Source organism: Pteronotus mesoamericanus, unplaced genomic scaffold (genome assembly GCF_021234165.1).
Source record: "Pteronotus mesoamericanus isolate MK-2021 breed Mesoamerican mustached bat unplaced genomic scaffold, CSHL_Meso_final scaffold_54, whole genome shotgun sequence".
NCBI lineage: Eukaryota > Metazoa > Chordata > Mammalia > Chiroptera > Mormoopidae > Pteronotus > Pteronotus mesoamericanus.
Genome location: NW_026555321.1, coordinates 12,434,748 through 12,456,736, shown reverse-complemented (window position 1 = coordinate 12,456,736; position 21,989 = coordinate 12,434,748).

Here is a 21,989-nt window from a genome sequence, read left to right as displayed (position 1 = left end):
GATTCGATTACATATTCCATTCTAAGGGTTTTCCTATAGAGAGAAACAGGACCCAGGAAAACCTCATTACCTCTTTCTTTCTTTCTTTCTTTCTATTAACGGACACGTTCACGCTACCTTAAAGAGCAAACCGAAAAGCCCCAGCACCTGAGTGTCCCTTCACAGTTTCAAATGTTCAGCCTCAGTCTCTGGTCAATGTAAGTCCTCTACCTTGGAAACTCTCAGTTACTTTTCTGAGCACCTTCGTTTGGATAGTTCCCTTTTAACTGCTTTTTTTTATGGGTCTGTAAACTTTTGAAGATTCAGTTATGCAAAGGCGGTTGGTTGTAATGCTGCCTTCAAAGGAGGGGAAAGCGAGAAATGGATGTGAAAAAGCCATTTGCACCATTGGGGCTGTTTCTTGAGCAAGTTGACTTTCCTCTTGTCTTCATTAGCGATGAATATACCTCCATTTAGTCATGACCTCTGTCAGATGGAGAGCTTGTCCTTTGCAATTGATCAGACTTGACCAAAACTCAGCTAGAAGCAGAAGTGACCAGAGAATTCATTTTAGATGGAATTTTGGGCCACGTGATAATCATTTTGCAGAAGAGCTCTTATGAACACTAGAAATTTGAATCTTTAAAACAACTGTGTTGTGGTAAGACCAGTAGCAAATGTCTACTGAATACTTACTCCGTGTCAGGTCCTGTTTTACCAGCCTCACTTCTGTTAACTTATCTGCTTCCCACAACTCATCCTCTGAAATAAGTAGTATCCCCTCTTACCACATTAGATAAGAAAACTGAGGCCACATGGCTATTATTGGCTGAGCTGGGATTTGAACCTGAGGACAAAGTTCCAGGGTTTATGCCCTTAACCATGGCACTATTCTACCCTGAAGAGGGAATAGGACTATCCTATTCACCCGGGGGTGGACATCATGCCCATTTTACAGTTGAGGAAACTGGGATCCACAGCCTGTCTCATAGAGGCTCACATGAGGAGGCAGAAAGAAGAGCTAAAACTTGTCCACTTTCAATCCTGCCTGGTATACCACCTCCCTTTGTGGCCCTTCTCACCCAGGCCGAACTGGGACGAACAGCCTGCCTGTCTATATGGCAGGCTCGGACTAGGGTGCACTCACCTCAGGCACAAAAATTAAGGGATCTCCAAAAAACTCAGTCATCAAAGTAAATAACAGCTATGAGGTATTTTTAAAAATCAAAATTAACACAAAAACCCATAGTGATCAAGATACTGAAAACTTAAATAAAGACAGGCTCAGTGCAGTCCTGAATTCTTTTTCAAGCCCTTTCCCCAATTCTGGCCATTCTTATTGATTCCAATCCCTTCATGCTTTGCTCTTGAAAAAACAGAAAATATTAAGATATAACTCATTAATACCTCAGGCATGAAGGAATTAAGAGTCAACAAGAATTCTCAGAATTGGGGAAAGGGCTTGAAAGGGACTTGAAATGGGGCTGAGGCTGTTGTTACTGAAATTGTTGCTATCTTGTTCACCATGGATTTTTACATTAATTTTGACTTTGAAAAACATTATTTTGATGACTGAGTTTTGGGGCAACCTTTTACATTTTGTTTACACTTAATACAGGACCTGGAGACCAGTGAAGGAGGAACCATTTTCAAAACCAGGGGAGTGGCCCTCGTGTGAACTTTTGAAATGGAGCGTCAGGAAGACTGAGCAGGCACTGGGGCAGGCGCCTGCGCTTGGAGCGCTGGCTCGGGCAGGCTCTGGGAAGGGCTTGACACACACTGGCATGACAAGTGAGATGATACGTTAGTGTCTCACAGAAGTTCAGTAAGTTGCCCAAAGCCAAACAGCTAGCAAGTGGTGAGCTGGGATTTGAATCCGATTGTTCTCTTCATGGCAAAGCCCTGGGCAAAGGTCTCTTTCTGAGGAAGAGTGTGGAGATGGTTAATACAGTCCTCAGTATCTGTACTGAAATGACATTTGATGGCTTTTAAATATAGAGAAAACCCCAAAGAGACAAGTAAGTGCTTCAGCAGTAAATATACATGAAATCATTTTGAACTGGTATTTTAGTTTTTCAACTTTACTGCTTACTGAGGTAGCATTAAAGGATATAAAGTGTACATACTCACATATAAAATTCAGTCAGTTTTGACATATGGACACACCTGTGATGTCATTCCCACATCAAGACAACCTTCTTATCTTCCCCAAAAGTTTCCTGTGCCTTCTACCCACCTCTGTCTCCACCTGGCCACTGATCTGCTTCCTGTCACTGAGGATTTGTTTGCATTTTCTAGGATTTTATAGGAAATGGATTCCTACAGTAGGACTCCCTTTTGTTTGGCTTCTTTTCACTCAGCATGTTGTTCTGAGATTTATCCATGCTGTTCGTTGCGTATACCAACAGTTCATTCTTTCCATTTTACTGCAGAAAACTATTCCATCATTTGGATATATGACTATTTATCCATTCACCTGCTGGTGTTTATTTTCAGTATCTTAATTTTTTTATGTTCATAAATAGTGGATTTTTAGATACCCAATCCTGCTTAAAAATTGTGTGTTCTTCCTGAACTCCCAGTTACCCTGATATGGCTGAGGCGATGATGTGCTCACCTGACCCTTCTTCACATTGTTCCTCTCAGGAACACAGAAAAGACACTTCTCTGTTCCTTTACACATAGGTGGGACCCTATGGCTAGTTGTGGCCAATGCAGTATGAGCAGAGATGAGCCTTATTCCCCAGTGGAGGCAGCAGGAAACCTCTGTGCAATTCTCCAGCTGCTCTCCCCATTTGGCAAGGAGAGTGGAGGCCTTGATGAGCTGGTAAAACTGCTGGATGGAAACAGGTGGGGCTGCTCAGTCACCAGGTGGAAGAAGATGCCTTGGCAAGACACTTGACCTACAGTGGACTTCATGCTTGTGAGAAATAACCTCTTGTGTGATTTGGGCTTGCTTGTTACTGCAGCAGAAGCTTAGCCTTTCCTGACTAACACACTTTAACTAAAGTTTAGCTACACACTTTAAAGTGTCGTCCACTCTTTACAGATACAACAGGGAGGTGGCCTTGTCTAAGTTTCTACCAAGACTGTATGGAGTCCAAATTAATGAGATTTTTACTCAGAATTGTCTAAGAAATCAACTAATATTATAGTGGTATTAGTAACCACCTGTCCCTTCAGTGCATGAGAAAGAAATGTAAGTATTCAGAAGAGGAGCATGGGAGGAGGCAATAAAAAAGGGAAAGGGGAAGAAACATTTATTACTCTTTATCATGTACCGGCAACTATCCTACATTAACTTATTTAATTGTCACAGCTCTGAAGAGATATTTATAGTCTATTTTTACAAAGGAAAAAACAAAAACACCGAGGTTCCCAAGGATACACAGCTGGTTGGTAGCAGTTTAGGAATTAAAATCTAGGTCAGCCTAAGTCCCAACTGCCTGACTGCTTGTCCCATCAGGTTGGGGAATGCAGAAAGATGTGAGAGAAACATCTCCTACCCAGCACCCACCCCCCACCCCTTGCTACACGCTCAAGCCAGATTACTAACGGGTAAAATGTAGGTGCTCAGGCAGCAATGGTCCACGCCACAGGTGAAAAACCCCAGCGATGGACAGTTGGCCTTGGCGCATGGTTAAAGCCCGTCCAGCTCAGGCCAAGCCGATGCAGCCAGGTAAAGGGCAGGCAGCAGACAGAGCAGGGCCTGGAGTCAGAGCTCTGGGCCTGAGATCTACCTCTGTTCCTGGGGGTCCTGGGACATAAGGCAAACTCTGTTAACCTTTTCAAGCCTTGATTCCCTATGTATAAAGTAGGGATGGCCTACAAAAGCAGGTGGAAAACCCTGATGTGCCACATAAGTGAGAGCTTGTCCCAGTCTCTCTTGACATACCCCCAGGTGACATTTAAGGTACAACCATGCAAGCCCTGTAGTGTAGATAAGGTAGGCATGAGAGATGCACTCTGGGCAACTCTCAAAAAGCCATTTGGGCATGATGCTGCTATTGAAGAAGACCGTGTTCTCTGTTCAACCACTATTTAAGGACACCCTGGGCAAACCTCAGGTCTCCAACCGTGACTAGTAAAACACTTAGTGAGAAATGTACAGGATCAAGGCTCTCTGAGACTGAGAACCACTTCATTCTAACTCTTGTCCTCTGAAGAGGTTTTATCTTCTGATTAGACTTCTCAAAGGAGATGGGAGTGGTCTTTGGGCCAGGTATTGAAGACCCTCACATCCCATGAGACCCTTTTGCCCATTTCTGCAGGAGAGGCACCCTTAGAGGCCGGAGGGAACCTTCTTTTTGTCAGCCATAAAGAGTCCCCAACTCTTCCGCTCTGGGGAGTCCCCAGCCCATGGTAGAGGAGCTGAGCTAAATATATTACAATTAGTAATTAAATATCTTGCATTTATAGGCATTAAGCCACAGCCACATTATGTAATTTTAAATATATGAAATTGCTACCTTAGTAGGTTAAAACGGTTCAACCTGCTGTATTTTATCACTTGACAGATTCCAGGAAGGAAAGTGGTCTCTCCGTAACTGTTAATATTTCTTTCCCTGTTCTGCCCTGATTTTTAAAAGCATTGCATATGAGCAAAAAAGATAGATGCAATAAAAATACACACTTAAGTTTCATTCTCTTAAACAATAAATAAAATGAGACTTTTTTGCATATTAGATATATTGAACTCTGCCAAGAGCTGGCAATAGGAAAAGGTATACAACCATAGAACTTATCCCTTTCTCAGGGAGAAAAGATATAAGAAGAAAACTGTTAGTTTGTTTATATTAAATAATCTGAAAAAATTGTAAGCAACTAAAACAGCCTCACCTCCTCCCCCAAAAACAAACTCCACTCTGAACTACCTGTGTAATGGAACTAAAGATATTTAATTATGTGATAAAGGTCCCACCTGTTCCTAGGATTTTATTATTAGGTATTACACCCTATAGAAACAATCATTGGTCTGTTACAAATGCACTGAAGCACAAAATACTTTACTAAGGCTGTGATTATTCAAGGGTGGTTTCTGAAGATGCCTGAATCTTGATGGGTTCATTTTCACTGCTTTTAACTCCATTCTCCATGGCACGTGTAAGATTTGTAAGTAGTTAGCATGTGCACTTACTTAATAACAAATTCTTGTATCTATTATATACTTAGGTCCTTGGCTATGACCATGTAATTAGATCCCTGGGCCCTTTAAAGGAAAGGCACTTTGTACAAACAGAGATAAAGCAATAAAAAGTGTACCAGCTGGACTGCTGGTGTGTTTTACACCTACACACCCAGCCCTGGTACCCATAGGGCCTTGCGGGACGCTGGTGTTGACGATGGGGCAATGACTGGGTTTCGCCCAACCTCACTGCAAGTCAGCATAATGGGTTTTTCAGTATAAATTGATGACATTTTGAGAATCTTGGAAGTAAAATAAATAACAGGATAATTTTACATGCTATATGCGCTGTTATAAAAGCCCTGGCACAAACTGCAAGGGTTAAGGGACAGTGAGTTTAAGCCGAGACTTAGTCACTAAATGGGAAAGAAGGGAGAAAGAGAAACTAGGAGAAAACTTGAGCTGACAATGGACTATAGGAAACAAAGCTCATGGTTACCTGCTATAAGTAAACATTAATTAAGCCCGCGAGCTTGTGGCTGATCACATGCCTGCTTGGAACAGAAGCGGAGAGGCGGCCTCAGGGCTCCAGATCCCTGGCAATGGCGCCCTCCCGCCTGCTGGCCACCTCCCACCACTTCTGGCCCTCTCTCTTCTCTCCCCTTTCCTTTCTTTTTTTCTCACCATAAACAATTTTTTAATAATTTAAAATCCCACATCTACTCTAAATGAATTCCACCAGGCGACCCTCAAACTTGATCTTTATTATTAATTTTCAAAGTTTCATAGCACTGAAGCAATGCTTTCTATTTGAAAATTTTTTTAAACAGTAAAAAATACTAGCATGCCCTCCATCTAGAATGAGCAAACAAATGTTAATATTTTGTCATTTAAAAAAACAAAAGCAACAGAAGAAACACTATAAAGAACGAAAGCCTCCTACCCCTCCCTCCCCAGACATGCACGATCAGGAACTTTGGATTCTTCCAGTTCTTGTTTTATGATTTGCATGGATATGTCCCATAAACAGTGTACGGTATTGCTGTGTCATCATCTTACACAAACATACATTCTTCTGTTCAGTTGCCGTTTTCACTCAGCACTAAGCTCCAGCCACATGAGCTAAAACTTCCTTCACTCCTTGGAACTGCCCTGTAGTGTTTCACCATGGGACTATTCATTCCTCGGTGTATTTATTCCCAGTTTGTTCTCAGTTTGTTGATATTGCCAACAGTGCTATGACTTTAGAGAGTACACGTGGATTCTGCTTTTCCAGGTATTGCCAAATTGCTCTGTAAAGTGGCTGCACAGATTTACACTTCCACTAGCTGTGCGTGAGCACTTCTACTTGTCCCAAATCCTCTCCCTTGGTTTTGTGAGACTTTTTGATTTCTGCTGATCAGGGAGTTCTTAGGGTTTTTTTTTAACTTTCATTTCCCTGATGATGAGAAAGGTTGAGCACATGCTCAACTGGGGATGTTGGCCACCCAGCGGTCCTCTTACATGCACTGTTTGTCCCTGTCCTTTGATAGTTTTCCATTAGGTTGTTAATCTTTTTCTTATTAATTTATAATTCCTTGCATATTCTGAATATAATTCTTCTGTTTTATTTGTTGCAAATATTTTCTCCTGGCTTGCCATCAGTCTTTTGATGCTTTTATGATGTCGCTATAGTACAGATGTTTTTCATTTTGATGAACTCAGATGTATTTACTTTTTGAGTTCTGCTTTTTTGTGTCATCTCTTAGAAATCCTTGCCTGTCCCTAAGGTCATAAAAATATTTTAAACTTTTGTTTGTCACACATAGGTGTTCAATTCCATTAGGATCATGAGGTGAAGACCTAATTTTATTTTATTGTTTCCATTTCTATTTTTTCCCATTGGGATAGCCAGCTGTCCCACTCTCCCTGATTTGTAGGACCATTGCTATCACACCCCAACTTCCCAATATAATATATCTAGGATAGTTTCTGGGCTCTTTATTCAGAACTATTTTTTTTTGTATCTTCTTCCTACCTTTTCTTTCTTTTTTAAAGATTTTAGTTATTTATTTTTAGAGAGGGGAAGGGAGAAAGAGAGAGAAGGAGAGAAACACCAATCTGTGGTTGCCCCTCAAATGTCGCCTACTAGGGATCTGGCCTACAACCCAAGCACATGCTCTGACTGGGAATCGAACCAGGGACTCTTCGGTTCGCAGGATGGCATTCAAGCTACTGAACCACACTAGACAGGGCTTCCTACCTTTTCTACCCAGTTAATCTACCTAAGTCTATGAAGTGGTTATTTGATTTAATTAAAGTTTACATGGAAAGTCACATTTTTTTTTTTTTTTTTTTGCACAGTTTCTATAAATGTTAAAACAAATAATTAGATTAGGAGGGGTTGGTGAGTAGGAGAACTCAAGTTGCTGAGCACCTAAAATGTGCTGAGTGTAGTTCTGGGCTTAGCTTATTAACTCATTTTATCTTCTCAGTAGCCCTTTGAAATGCTTCATTTCAGATGAGAAAAAAGGAGACTCGGAGGAGTTGTGTAACTTGCCTCAAGTCACATAGTGCCTGAGCAGCAGAACTAGGACTGACACTTTAGCCTACCTCCAAAGACCGTGAGTTCTCTACTTAGCCACCATCATTAAAGGATGTGCAGCTGGGCTGGGCCATCTCAGCCGGGAGAAGTCACTTCTCCCCAACGCACACAGCCGGCTGAGCTCAGGGCTAGAACTAGATCATGCGTTTTGCTGAGTATCTGTTCCTGTGTACCAGGTGATTTATATACACGATCTCATTACCTTTGTTGACCTTTAGCAAGTATTTCTCCAGCAAAACGGGTTTCATTGGGAACCTGGAACCCGCACGCAGTCTTAACAGTGGGTGACGTCCGGAGAAACAAAAGAGAAGGAATGCTCTTTAATAACTTGGGAGAGGCTGTTGTAAACGAAGAGTCTATTGGAGGAAATTGAAAGTTTAAAGAATAGTGGCTTCTCGTTGGCTAGTATGGCGAGCTCCCATTGGCTGAGCTGCTACTGCCGGAATCTTTTTTTTTCCTCCTGCTGAGGTAGTGATTCAGCATCACTCCTGTCAGAGAGGCCAGCTGCCTGTCTTCCTTCTGGGGTCAGTGGTGTGCGATGAGTGACACATGTTACTGAGAGTTCTCTCTTCTAGCCTCCTGACTCCATCTTCACTGAGGTTTCTGTTTCGACTTTCGCAACTTACACCAATCCTGCAAAGTAGGAGTTACTGTTCTAGTAATATAATTGCGGACGAGAAGTCTGAGCTGCAGGGAGGACGAGCATTTTCCTCAAGTCAAATGCTATTAAGATGCAGCACCAGGGCACTGGGTAGCCTATATGCCTTCACGTAACATTTGATTAAAAAGCAGGCCCCTACATTTTCCCCCACCCCCGGGTGGACACGGCCGCCTGTGCAGGGCTTGGCGGACTGAGGGCAGGCAGGATCCCAGCTCCCAGAGCCCGTCTGCGGATCTGTAACCACAGCCTGCGTGCAGATTGGAACGTAGAAGCCCTGATAGGGCCAGCTCTTGAGCCAGCCAGACTCCAAACACTTGTTCTGTTTCTCTAAACCATCCCATTGTTTTTGGTTTAGACTCCACATGCCCACCCATTTCAATCACCCATGAGAGCAGCAACTAGGGAACAGCAAGGAATTGTTTAGGTGTTTTGCTCAGCTGTGCATGTGGTAAATCCATATTCAAACCACAGTGCACACTAGGTCATAAAATCCATTCATTGAGGAAAAAATAAGTCAAAGTAGTGATGCCAGATATCGTAGCCAGACCTCTTAGAGTTCTCTGCATATGCGAGCATGGTACTAATTTTAAGATGATAAATTATTGGTAAGTGGGTCTGGGGATACAGAAAAATACCAGCCAATGAGAAGGCTGCGTTCTGGGATTTCCTGACATACACCAGAGACCTCACTTTGACACTGCCTTAAACAAAAGCCGGACTACGTTAGGTTTCTCCAAATTCCCAGTAGAATTCCTGGTTTGGGAATATCCAGGCGCATTTGTTGCTGACTGCTTACCTGAGGAATTCCCCTTCTTCTCTAGATGTGGACAGTTTTCAGAACTGTGTCCACATGACAGTAGCTTGTCTAGGCCCATGAACTGCAGGCTTAAGTCCAAAATGACAGCAAACCCCTCACAAATCCAGAAAAGGTAACCCAAATATTGACCTGGAAAGGGCTCTGAGGACCAGACTCAAATTATCCTGGAAGGAACAATAAAACAGTTGCTATAACTGTGCCAGAAATATGATAAGCTACCATACATAGACAAATGACCTTACTGAAGTTCTAGAAGAAGAAAAAATGGACTCCACATGTCCTAAATCCAGATATCGTTCTCAAAAGACCATGTTTAATAGCTGAATGAAGCAAAGAACAAAATAATGCCCTTCGGGGAGAAATAGAGAAGCTGAAACCAATAACTGCCTACTCTACATTTATGATCGAGTTAAGACTTTTGTTCCCACGTTTGCTTTTTACCTGGCCTCATGTCGGCCTCCTTAGCTAATTTCTTTAGTTCAGTACCTGTCCTTCAGGCACTCCTTTAGTGGAAAAGGGAGCAAAATGACACACATTGCTTTCCCTTTCTGGGCAAAGAAGCAAGGACTTCATTTGCTTTTGGAGAGGAGACCCTCTTCTACTTTTTCTGCAGCCCCCACTGTAGACAAGAGGAAAGAAGACCTCACCTGAGTCTGGGGATTCAGATGTTCTGGGACACTCAATGCCGTCCTCAGGGACTCCCTGCTGTCTGGACTGAGTGCCACCGACACTTCTTTCCCAGGAAGAAATGCCCCCTTTTCTGGTTGGCTTGCTGCTGCTGGCTTTCCTCTGGTTCCTTTTCCAGCTCAGTCTGTGCCCCAGCTGTGTTCAAACAATGCCTCGACTTGATGGGACTTGGCACCTGTTTCTTTTAGTCACTGGGGTGTTATGAATCAAGATTGTGAAGATCTCTTCCTTGGAAATTAACATGGTCTCATTCCCTGGGCACGGCCTTGCAGCCTTGTGCTAGTCTCATCTGTAGTAAAGCAGCCCAAAGTTCCAAGCTGGCTTTTAGAAAAAGGACTTACAACTGGTTCCCCACATGGAGTGCTAAGATTTGCCGTTTCTCTTAGCCAGAGGAGATGAGAACATGTTTCTTCTTTTACCTTGACCCTTCCCCTGAACCTCTGATTCACCAAAGGTAAAAAAAGTAGAAACTAATTCATCTTGATTAATGTGAGCAACACACAGTTTTACTGTTTTGGCGAAAAGAAACCTTCCCATTAAATAGTAAACAGGCCTAATAAGAAAATGATTTATCTGGCCAAGTTCTCCTGCCGTAATTTTGTTGGCAAGTGCTAGCTGACATGGAATAATAGAATTCCAACATTGGGAGAGATTTGGAAAGCCTTACAGCCCAACCATCCAACAGGCTCTCGGATGTCCTCTACGCACCAGTGGCCCTGAAACCTGGCTGCAAAATGGAAGAGCTGAAGGCACTTGTTCAGAATAAAAAGCATTTGGCCTCACCCCTGGGAGACTCTGATTCAGTAGGCCTAGGGTGGTCCTGTTCATTCGGAATAACATCCAGGTGATCCTGAGGTGGCCACTCCACAGAACAGCGTTCCCAAGCCACCACGTGGTGTCACAGTGTTTTGGGACTTAGCCAAGTGTCCAAAGCCTTTGCTCAGTCTTCTCCAGCACGTGGCCTTCACTGCCTTCTGATGCTGGGCAGCTCTGAACTACAAAAGTTCTTCCCTGCTCTCAGTGTAAATAATATCCTTAGGGCTTCTTCCTGCTGACTCTACTTCTACTCCTGGGAGCTACCCAGAACCTACCTGACCATGCCTGGGTCTCCATATATGTGAAGACAGGACTCTAAAGGGTCTGTCCTCAGCTCCTCTCCAGACTGAACGCCCTGTGGCCGCTCTCATGCTTTGCGGGCCTGAGCTTCTCCCCGATGGGTCTCCTTTCCTGAGGGTGGCCCAGGCTTCGGCCTTGAGAATTCAATAAATCTAAACTCTAATACAGGCTCCACTTCTCACTAGCTGAGGGGTTGAGGCATAGTGTTTTAGCCTTTGCAAACCTTCACTTAGTCATCGGTAAAGTGGAGATGACTGAACCCGTGGCAGAGACCAGTGGTGGGGCCAGCACAGAGCTCGTTCCACAGAGCGTCTCAAAGGCAACCACTTCTGCCTCCTGGCTTGTCCACGCTTTCCTGGGAGTGCAGTATTAAAAGGGGTTCCCTGTGAAGGCGGAAGCAGGAGCGAACCAGAAGAAAGCGCAGAGCTGAGACGACAGGTGTGAAACTCGAGCTTAAGGTGCTCTGGAAAGCCTAGGAGGTTTTGACTTAAAGTGCAGCTTTCTGGAAACATCTAGTGACTTAATCTGTGCAACTAAATAACTAAAGATAGAACTACACCCAGGCAGTTATGCACTGGGGCTTTGCAAACAAAGGACGTTTGGATGTGAAAATAGATTGAGTAAGTAGAGCCAGATGGGTTTTGAAAATGCTGAAGTCTGACTTTAGCTAATGCTGTGTGGTAGGGTGGAGGAGAAATTGACAAACTCAGAGTAGCAAAAGTACTGACCACCTACTTTTCTGGGAAAGAATAATGTAAGTTCTTGTCTCTTATCTCCCCTGTTACACTGTCACTATATACCGGATCGAAATCTTTAGCTAATGTATCCGAGCAACTTTGCAGGCCCCTGAATTAAAGCCAGATAATCTCGTTTTATTTTCCCCTAAGTCCTCTGAATATCAGTGTGCCTGCCTTTGAGTGCCTTAGGTTTAGAACATGTCCTCTTGTTCCTGAGCCTGTCTGCCACCAGCCCTCCACGCTGGCTGCCCTCGCTCCTTCAAGCCGCGCCTGAGCACACAACCCACACCAGGGTTCCCTCTCAGGCCCCTCCTGAACTCTAAGAAGGCCTGGCTCTCTGTAAAGCTGCTCTGGCTAACCTTGAGCTTGCCTCCCCCTCTGCCCCCACAGTTGTTAATGCTTGATTCTATGCAACATAAACTCTTAATCCTTGACTCTGCAGTGTCCTTGGGTGGCAGCCATTTGAACCCCATCCCAATTTGGGGGGAGTTCCCCACTCTATATTTCTGGGCCTACCTCCCATCACAGCCAATAAAGGGCAGATTTTAGCTGCCTTTGTTGCATTCCTGACCCATCCATGAGTTTATTGACGCGTGGCTTGGTTTGCAAAACAGATGCTCCCACTGAAGGCTTTTTTTAAGGTTTATTTTATTTTCACTAGAGAGAGAGGGGAAGGGGGGAAGAGAGAGAAACACTGATTAGCTGCCTCCTGCATGTGCTCTACCAGGGATCAAGCCCGCAACCCAGGCATGTGCCCTGACTAGGAATCAAACCGGTGACCTCTTGGTTAGAGGATGACGCTCCAGCCAACTGAGCCGCACCAGCCAGGGTCCACTAAAGGCTTTGAATCTCAAGGTGGAAGACAAAGAAGCAGAGAGAGGAAAGTATCCTTTCAAAAAAAAATTCCTTTTCTGTCTAAGTCATTTAGAGCTGGTTCTTACTCTTTTCAAGGTCAAGATGTTCAAGGTTGTCCTGGGAAGGCAGGCAGGGATGAAGGCCCAAGTCTGTGGCTGGGACCCCCACATCGCTCTACGCATCCCCTGAGCACCCCGCCAGAGTCGCCAAGCATCCTGGCTTTCCTGGGACGGAGGGCGTTTCTGGAACGTGGAACTTTCATAGCTAAAACCGGGATGTTGGTCAACCAAGTCTGCCCTCTGTAGATTGAGAAGACTTTTGATGTTCCACTTAGTTGCAAGCAACTGAGACTTCATTAGTACGTTCTGGAGGAACAAAGGATCCCAGGAATGCCCTCCCCAGAGAGAGCCTTCTGAGCCAAAGTCTTCCTGAGGGAAATGCTCAGTGATTTTACAGAATGACTCAGTCAAAATATTTTGATGTGAGCAGAGGTGGATTTACCAGGAAGCTACTGAAGCTGGAGCTTCCGAGGTCCTCATTTGCCCTGGGAGGGGCCCAATGAATATTCACAGGATCATGGGGGGATTTTTGTTGTTCTTTGTTTTTAAAATTGGAACAAATTTATTTAAGTATGCTGATAAAGAACAGGAATTTGGGTTCCTCTGGTAAAGGGACCAAAGTTTGGGGGTTTTTTGATTATAGCTTACATTCAATATTATTCTGTATCAGTTTCAGACGTCCAGCACAGCGATGAGACAATCACGTACTTTACCACGGGGCGCCCCACCCCCAAAGCTTCAAGCGCCCACCTGACACCACGCGTAGTTATGACAATATTGTTGACTGTTTTCCCTGCACTGTACTTGACCTCTCTGGCACTGTTCTGTAACTACTAATTTGTACTTCTTAATCCCTTCACCTTTTTTCTTTAAACAAAAGTATGTTTTTGTTTCATTTGTGTTAACTACAACAGGTCCAGATGCCTGTCTCTTTCCTTTCTGATGTACCCTCCTGTCAAGCGGTGGGCGTTGGAATGTCCAGGGGCATTTTTGGAATTTCTGCTCAGTGGATGTGAAGCTTGGGATGCATTTAATTTGGGTTTAATGGGCTGTATTTATGTAGTCACAGTCACTCCTCGTCTCGTTAAGCTGTTGCCGCTGAGCTGGCATGGAAACTGCACACAGGCGTCCTCAGGAATGCTTTACCTGATGCCATGCGTGGGGTGCTTCGCGCGCACACAAGAAGGGCTGCTGAGGAACTGCTGAGTTACCCATAATGTCAAAACCCCGGTGGCTGGAGGGGGTGGTGTGAAAACAAAAGGATGGGAACTGCTTTGAAAAGACAGGTGTGGATCTCATGAAAGAGAGCTTTGGGGGGCAGATACCTTTTTGCCTTTGATACTTTCTTTTGCACTCCAATCAGTCAAACTCGAAACTGCCTTTCCATTAGGAGAAATAGCAAATTTGGGGGCTTAACCATAGAGTAGTCACTGGTTGCACATGAGTTAAAAGTTGAAGGAGGAGGGTACGCCCTGAGGTCCTGGGTTTATGATGTCGAAAGTCACGTTAGGAGAGGTGGGTGCCCTCCCCACAATGAGCTCATGCTTCTAGCACCAGGCCCTGGTGCTGCTAGTAAAAACAGTACTTATCACATTTTTGCTTTTTCCTGCCTGGAAACTCCTCAAGAGCAAGGTCTTACTGATGATGTTTGTGTCAGAAGCACCTGGCAGAGTGCCTAGACCCAACGCAGGCTCTCAAGAAATGTTGGCTGTATTTAATTAAAATATCACACAGGATCTATGACCGCTAAGACACCTGTGCCCTGCTGCGTACCAAAGGTTAATAACCATCAGGTGCTCTTATAATAAAAGGCTCGCGTAGAGAATCGGCTGAGGGGATTCTGGTTCCGCAGATGCCCTCCCCTCAGCTCCCGGGAATGTGGCTGGGCAGCTCTATGGTCACAGGAGAGGGGAGGCAAGCAGGACTTGCTGCTCGCCTGTGTAGAAGCCCAAAGAAGAAGGAGAAGTGTCATGGGAGGGCAAGCAAAAGAGAGAAAGAAAGAAAACAATCACACTGAAAGGAAATCGCGTATTTCATCACGTTTGTAAAATTATCCCTAAAGATGTAAACACAAGCCAGTTTTAACAAGTTTGTAAAGCGGTGACCGTTAGATGGGTAGGTGTCACCCCGGTGCCAAGAACCCCTCCCAGGCCCAGTTTTCCTACAAACCAGGCTATGGCTGAGGACAGAGACTGTTAAGATGACACTCCTCCAGGGTGACATTGAGCAGTGAGGGTTATAAGACAGGGTCCAGAGCCAGATAGATGTTACTTGTCAACCTAGAAACAAAGAGTGGCGTGAATTGGAATTGGTGACACTTTGCCCCATGAGGGTCTAGGAAGGTACCTGGAGGGAAGTGAGGAATGCTGCTGGGGACAGTGGGAGAACCAGGGGCGCACTCAGACCCCCGGGAGTGTCCCTCGAGGGGGCGCAAGCGACCACTGAGGGCCACCACTTGGGATACATTCTTAGGGTGTCATTAAAGTCAACTTTATAACTTTCTCAGCTTCCCCGGAGATTTTTATTGTTTCTTCGTTCTTTCCTGTTAACTCTTACTGAGAAATAACTTCAAATTTACTGAAAAGTTGCAAGAGTAGTACCTAGATTCACCCATTATTAGTATTTTGCCACGTTTGCGTTATCATTCAATGAACATATGTATTTTTTCCTGACTTATTTGAGAGTAAATTGCAGACATCATGTGCCTTTTCCCCCTAAATACTTCCTCAAGTACATACCGAGGACGTTTTACATAATTATGTTACAACAATCAGAACTGGGAAATTTAACATGGATACGTAACATTATCAAATACATACTTTATACTCAGGTTTTGCCAACTGTCTCAATATATCCTTTATCCTTAGCAGCACCATCCAGTGGAACTTTCCACAATGATGGAGAGGATGGTGAGCGCTTAAAATGTACCTGTTGTGACTGAGGAAGTCAATTTTTAATTTTATTTCATTTAAATGGATTTTCATTTAAACAGCCACCTCCCCCATGTGGCTAGGGGTTACCACAGTAGACAGCACACGGCTGGCTCTCAGACTGCACCGCCCCCCCTTCATTTCCATCTTCCTGGGTCTTAAATGAACACTTTTGGAACTCCATGGTGCTGCTGGGGTAGGTCCTCTCTCTCAGAGGTCGCAGCCTGGGGACCACCAACTGCGTGAGACTGTCAGGTATGTTTTGTTTAGCCAGCACGGGGTTTTCTTAAAAAGAAGTTGACTGTGTTTCCTACATTTAAAAGCTGTGCAATTGCACATGACATTTGGAATGTCTGGCTTTTTATGAAAAATTGGAAGGCCTGCCAACCCCTGCCCGCTTCTTGTCACAGGCCGCTCTTCCTACAAGGACCTGTGGACTCCCAGGCCCTTCGCCGCCCCACCCGGGGCCTGGAGTCACCTTGCTGAGGTCTGACCCACAGGGACCGGCACTGGGGCCTCTTTACCTCTGTGGAGTCTCAGGTCAGGACCAAAAGCCTGTGGAAGTTCAGCCAGCCTGGCCCAATGCTGCCCAGTTTCCCCCAGGAACTGTGAGAAAGGAACGGCATGGCAGGGACTAGACCTGATCCCAACGGAATTAACCTAAGTTCCTTTCTCCAAGGGATTGCTTGCACTAAGGCTTAATTCCATGAATCCCCTGCTTTGTGGATCTTTCCCCTTGGAAAAGGGCAAAAAGTCACGGTCTGACACCTTGGGCAGTTAAGAGCTCCTTCTCTGAACTGCCGTGAGGTGGTCCGGATTCTCCCCCAGAGAGGCTGCTCAGAACCCCAGCTGTTCCACGTGTTTGTCTGATGCGCTTGGAAGATTCCCTCTGAAGCGCAGGCCCCACTCTGGAGGGTGCATGCGCATGCTCAATAAACTTTTTATTTTAAAATAGTTTTAGATTTACAGAATCACTGGGATGATTGTACAGAGAATTCCCATATATCTGGCACCAGAATCCTCTCTCAACATTTTACGTTAACACGATGCATTTGTTACAGTTAGTGATCCAATACTGATACATCATTATTCACCAAAGGCTATCCTTTCTTCAGAGTTCCTTCATTTTTACCTGATGTCCTTTTTCTGTCCCAGAATCCCACCCAGAATACCACATTACACTTCATCATCCTGCTTCCTTAGGCCCTTCTTTTCTGTGACTGTTTCTCAGACTTTGCCTTGGCTGACCTCGACAGTTCTGAGGCGGGCTACCCAGGTATTCTGCAGCGTGTCCCTCAGTTAGGATGCACCTGCCGGCTTTCTCCGGACTGGCTTGGGGTTATGTGTCTTGTGGGTGAACACCAGGGAAGTAAAAGCGCCCTTCTTATCACATAATATCAAGGGGCATCACTTGTCATTGTACCTGGCTTAAGGTAGTATTTGTCAGGTTTTTCCACTGCAGAGTTACTTTTTTCCCCTTTCCACACTGTGCTTTTTGGAAGGAAGTCCCTGTGGTTGGCCCACACCTAAGGAGTAGAGTGTGAAGCTCAACACCATGAGGGCGGAGTATTGACATGAAATATATAGAATTCTTCCTCACGAGAGATTTGTCTGTTCTCCCCCTTTTACTTATTTATAACAGCATAGACTCATGGGTATTTATTTTACATGTGGGGTTATAATCCACTACTGCTTTATGTTGCTGCTCAAATTATTCCATCTTTGGCAAAAGGCAGCTCTTTCAGTTGCCTTCTGTGTCCCTTTGACATACCCCTGTCACTGTGGGCTTGTTTCGGTTTTTGTTTTAGCAGTTCCTTACTTTCTGGCATTCAGGATGCTCCTTGCTCATCTTGTATATTTCCTGCCCCAGTTCTAGAATCGGCCATTTCTCCAAGGAGGTCTGGTTCCTTTTACTGGAGAATGGTATCAGAAACCAAGAGTTGGATATTAGGCGTGCTTTTTGCAACTGGAGTGTCGTCTTCTAGGCCCACGTAACTGGCAGAGGAAAGAAATGCATGTAAACCCCTGTATATAACATAACCCTGAATATGTAACTACCTGTATATATATTAGGCTAAACATGAGTTCATACGGGTATTTCCGACTCTAATGCATTTGCCACATGGAATATGCTAACCTCCCATCCCCATAGTAGCTCTCTCCACCTGCCACTTACTTAATAGCTCAAATGTAGTATATGACATGCATAGCAATGTCGGAGCTGCTAACCTCTACCCCCATAGAAACCACTTGATTAACTATAGGGCAGTGCTTATGCACAGCTTCCTTTGTCTCACAGACCTACTCAAGTCAGCACTTTTCCCCCACCCCTTCTGTGAGGTTTTTTCCATATATTTTTAATACGGTTTGTTTTACCCTATTCTGCATCTAAGGATTTCCCAACCTCCTAAAAAAATTTTTCGAGTTTGTATAATACATTAAGTTTCATTCTTTGTGCTATAAAAAGTTCTGTGGGTTTTGACAAATGCATAGTGCTACGCATTCCCCACGACAGTATCATACAGAATGGTTTCACTACCCTAAAAAAAAATCCCCTGTGCCCCACCCATTCAATCCTCTTCCTCTCCCCTTGACAACCGCCGAGCTTTTCACTGTCTCTATTTTTGCCTTTTCCAGAATGTCATATAATTGGAATCGTACCCTATGTAGACTTTTCAGACTCGCTTCTTTCCCTCTGCAACATGAAATTAAGATTCATCCATGCCCTTTTGTGACCCGATAGCTCATTTCTTTTTTTTTTTTAAATCACTGAATAATACTGCATTGCATGATGCACCACAATTTGTTCATCCATTTACCTACTGAGGGACGTCTTGGCGGTTTCCAATTCTTGGCTTTATGAATACAGCATCTATAAACATTCACATGCAGGTTTGTACGTGGACATTAGTTTTCAGATCAGCCGAGTAAATACCTAGAAATATGACTCCTAGATCAGATGGCGAGTCTATGTGTAGCTTTGTAAGAAACTGCCACAAAATGGCCGCACCACATTACATTCCCAGAAGCAAGGAATAAAGTGCCTTTGGTTCCACATTCTCTCTAGCAGTGCGGATTGTCAGTTTTGGGGGGAGATTTTAGTCATTCTAATAGATGTTTAGTGGTCACTCACTGTTTTACTTGGAGCAATTTTTTCAAACGTGGCCACTCTATGTGCCCAAAATGAGATGGTTTATCATATTAAACCACATGAAAATAGGACATCTTTTAAAAAATCAGCAAACAAATGAAGTAAAATGAACAGAAAAAGGGCTGATTCCCAGATAACAGGACTGATTTATTACATGTCTATATTAAATTTAGCTTTATGTTACAAACGCAATTTCTTTTACACTTGAAAAGAAAGCATATAAGAGTCCTCGGAGAGATGATTTTTCTGGCTCCAAATTTAAGTAGAAATTTTTCTTGTAAACTCTGAACAGGCAATGAATATCATAAAAAGTAGTGTCCTAAACCAGTGTTACAACTGTAGCCACATGCTTCACGTGGAAATTCCTTACCTTTGCTCCTCACAGAAGCTGCCCTTCACCAACCGCCTCTTCTTTCTAAGAGCTCTGGTTTGCTGAAATGTGTGCCTGAGAGCACCAGCGTGTCTTTCTCTGAAGAATTTTAGAACAGGTGTGATGCTCTGGACACATTGACCCACAGTAAATACTTGTGAATTAAATTGAAAAAGGATGGTGTAGACACCATTCTACCTGGAGACAGGGGGTTGGCCTGCCGTCTCCCCGTGGTTCCCACATCTCGAATGACTCTCTTCTGATGGCCAAAATAAGAATAAAAACCTTATCCACTGTGACCCCGGCAGGTATCCCCATGCTAGCTCTCCCTGGGAATTTCTTACTTTTCATTTTGCTATTCTTTGAAGAAGAGTCTGATTTTAAGTCATTTTCCTGAAAGTGTAGTCGTGTGTCTGTTAGGTAGAGATTGCTGGATTTGAAGGAATCTCTGAAATTGAGATCCCCTCACGCTGGTTAGCTTGATGGTGGCTATGCGCGCACAAGCTATTGCTAAGCAATTACTGTTCACCTAACAGCTGTGGAATGGAGCCAGGTGTTTGGAACGAATAAGCACAATGAGGCATAACTCCTTTACCTGGAGTTAAAAGGAGCCAAAAGGTTCTTGATAATATTTCAAGTTAATTTCCCACAGTCTTGCTTGAAGGGAGAGCAGAGAAGGAAATGCAACGGTCTGACAGCCTATTGGTCGATCTCAGCCATGAGATGAGAGAAGCAGGTGAACTAGCACTACTGTGTGCCCGCTTCTTACAAAGCCGCTATGAGAGTGCATTGTCAAAGAAAGAAAGACACCAAAGAGTGTCAGAACTATTTAGACCGAAAGACAGTAATGCTCTTTCTGGAGTGTGCATTTACGCCAATTTGCTGTGAAACTTTCCAAAGCTAATGAGATATTAAATGTGTTTTGTTGAGGGAAGAAGGTGATTAGTCTTTGGTTTGGTTTTTAATGTAATTGGCACAGAAAAGTACACAGCTTAAGTGTGGAAAGTAACTCGCATTAAGAGCCCCGAGAAGCATGACTGGATTCGTGAAGCACAGGAAGACTGTGCCCACTGGCTGGGAACTTCACAACAGCTGTGAAGCATAGCTTCTCTTCTGGGTTGAATTTATCAAATGACCTTGCCTGGTGCTTGTAGGGAGACTCTCACTCATTTAGGTGCAGAACATTCTATTTTCCACATGGAACTGCTGTGGCTTTTAAAGTTGGGTTCTTATTATTCTGGGAAGTGTTTAGAACTTGGGGCTTTTCTGATACCCCTCTTCACATGACTTAAGCCAGTAATCAATAATTAACCTATATCAAACCTGTAGATAGCAAGTGTAGAACTACGTGTTATATAATACAAACATGGTCTGCTTGGTAAACGACATCTGGCCTTACAGAACCAAGGCATCTTTGATACGGATTGTTTATATATAAACAGCACCAAATCATACTTGTTTGTTCCCCTTTAGGGTGAGGTGAGGGGGGCAGACTGAAGAACCTGGGTGCTTATATGAACTCAGAAGGGAGTTTCACACATTTCCCAATATCCTCAAGCTATATTTGGAAGATTATTGTAGTATAGGGTTATATATTTTTGTGTGTACAATTTCTACTTGTGTGTGACATTGCCCACCTCATCTAAAGTTAGGGGTGGTTACACATTCCTAATGTCATGTCCTTTAAAATATAAGTAGATATTTAGATTGTTGTGCAACAGTTTAACCAGGTAAAAACAAAAATAGATTATGCATCTGTGAGAAAATGAAAATGCCTTCCAATTAGTGAACATATCTACATATCAGACAGAGTAATTGTAACTATAGTGACGATAGTTGTCACAAATGATAAAATTCAAGTGGAAACATGTAGTGCTTCACATTCAACAAAGTCTTGAAATGGCTAAACAAGTGGGAGAAAAACAGGAAAAAATGTTAAACTCTTGCATTCTAATGCAGGAGTAGAGAGAGGCAAATTCTAATGCACCCCCTATACCCGCCCACCCGCCCACCCCTACCACCCCCCCGCCAATCACAAATGTGTGAAGTAACACAGTAGAAAGAAGTAGGAATTAGAATGAACTAGAAAGAAATAGCCTGCCCAAAAAAGGTAATAAAAAAATCCACTGCCCAAGGTTTCTCTCCTGGTTGGGTTTGGCCCATGAGTCACCAGGTGAGACCTGGTAATAGCGGAATAAGCAGTGAAGTCGATGGTTAAGTCAGGAATAGAGCTGTATGGGCCTGTGTTCACATTCTGGTTCTACCATTCACTGGCTGAGTGACCACGACAAATGACTTCTGTAAGTCTCAGTTTCCATTCTGTGAAATGGGGCTAATGCAGATAACCTACGTCACAGAATTGTTGTGAGGATTAAATGAGATAATGTATGTAAAGTATTTAGGTTAATAAACGTCAACCACAAACAAATCCGGTTTGTTTGGTCTGAAAAAATTTATTTTGCCCCCTGGTAAAATTCTTTAAGCAGATTGAAAATGAAGTTGTAAAAATATACTGAAAATTTGTTCCTCGGATAGATGATTTTGAAGCCATGAGGAAGAGCTAGGGAGGCGGAGTACCAGAGTGTGAACCAATCAGGAGAACACAGGCCAAACTTTCCTTCCTGGTTCTCAGAGGGAAGGAAACTTTGAGACATTTCTCAGCTGTGTAGCTAGTTTCAAATCAAGGCCTGGGGTTCACACTGAACAAATCTCTGGGCTAATGAGTTAGTCCCAGACCTGGCGGGGCTCCATTTCATCACTTACAATGCTCACAAATTCCCAAACAAGCGGACAGTTTGCTCAGGCTTTGTTCTAATATTCGTTAAAGTAAAGCTCAGCTAAAACAGGCAGCAATAACAGTGATTTAATCAGCTTTAACCTTTTATACATTGCAAAGACAAGTGCCTTATGTGATGTTC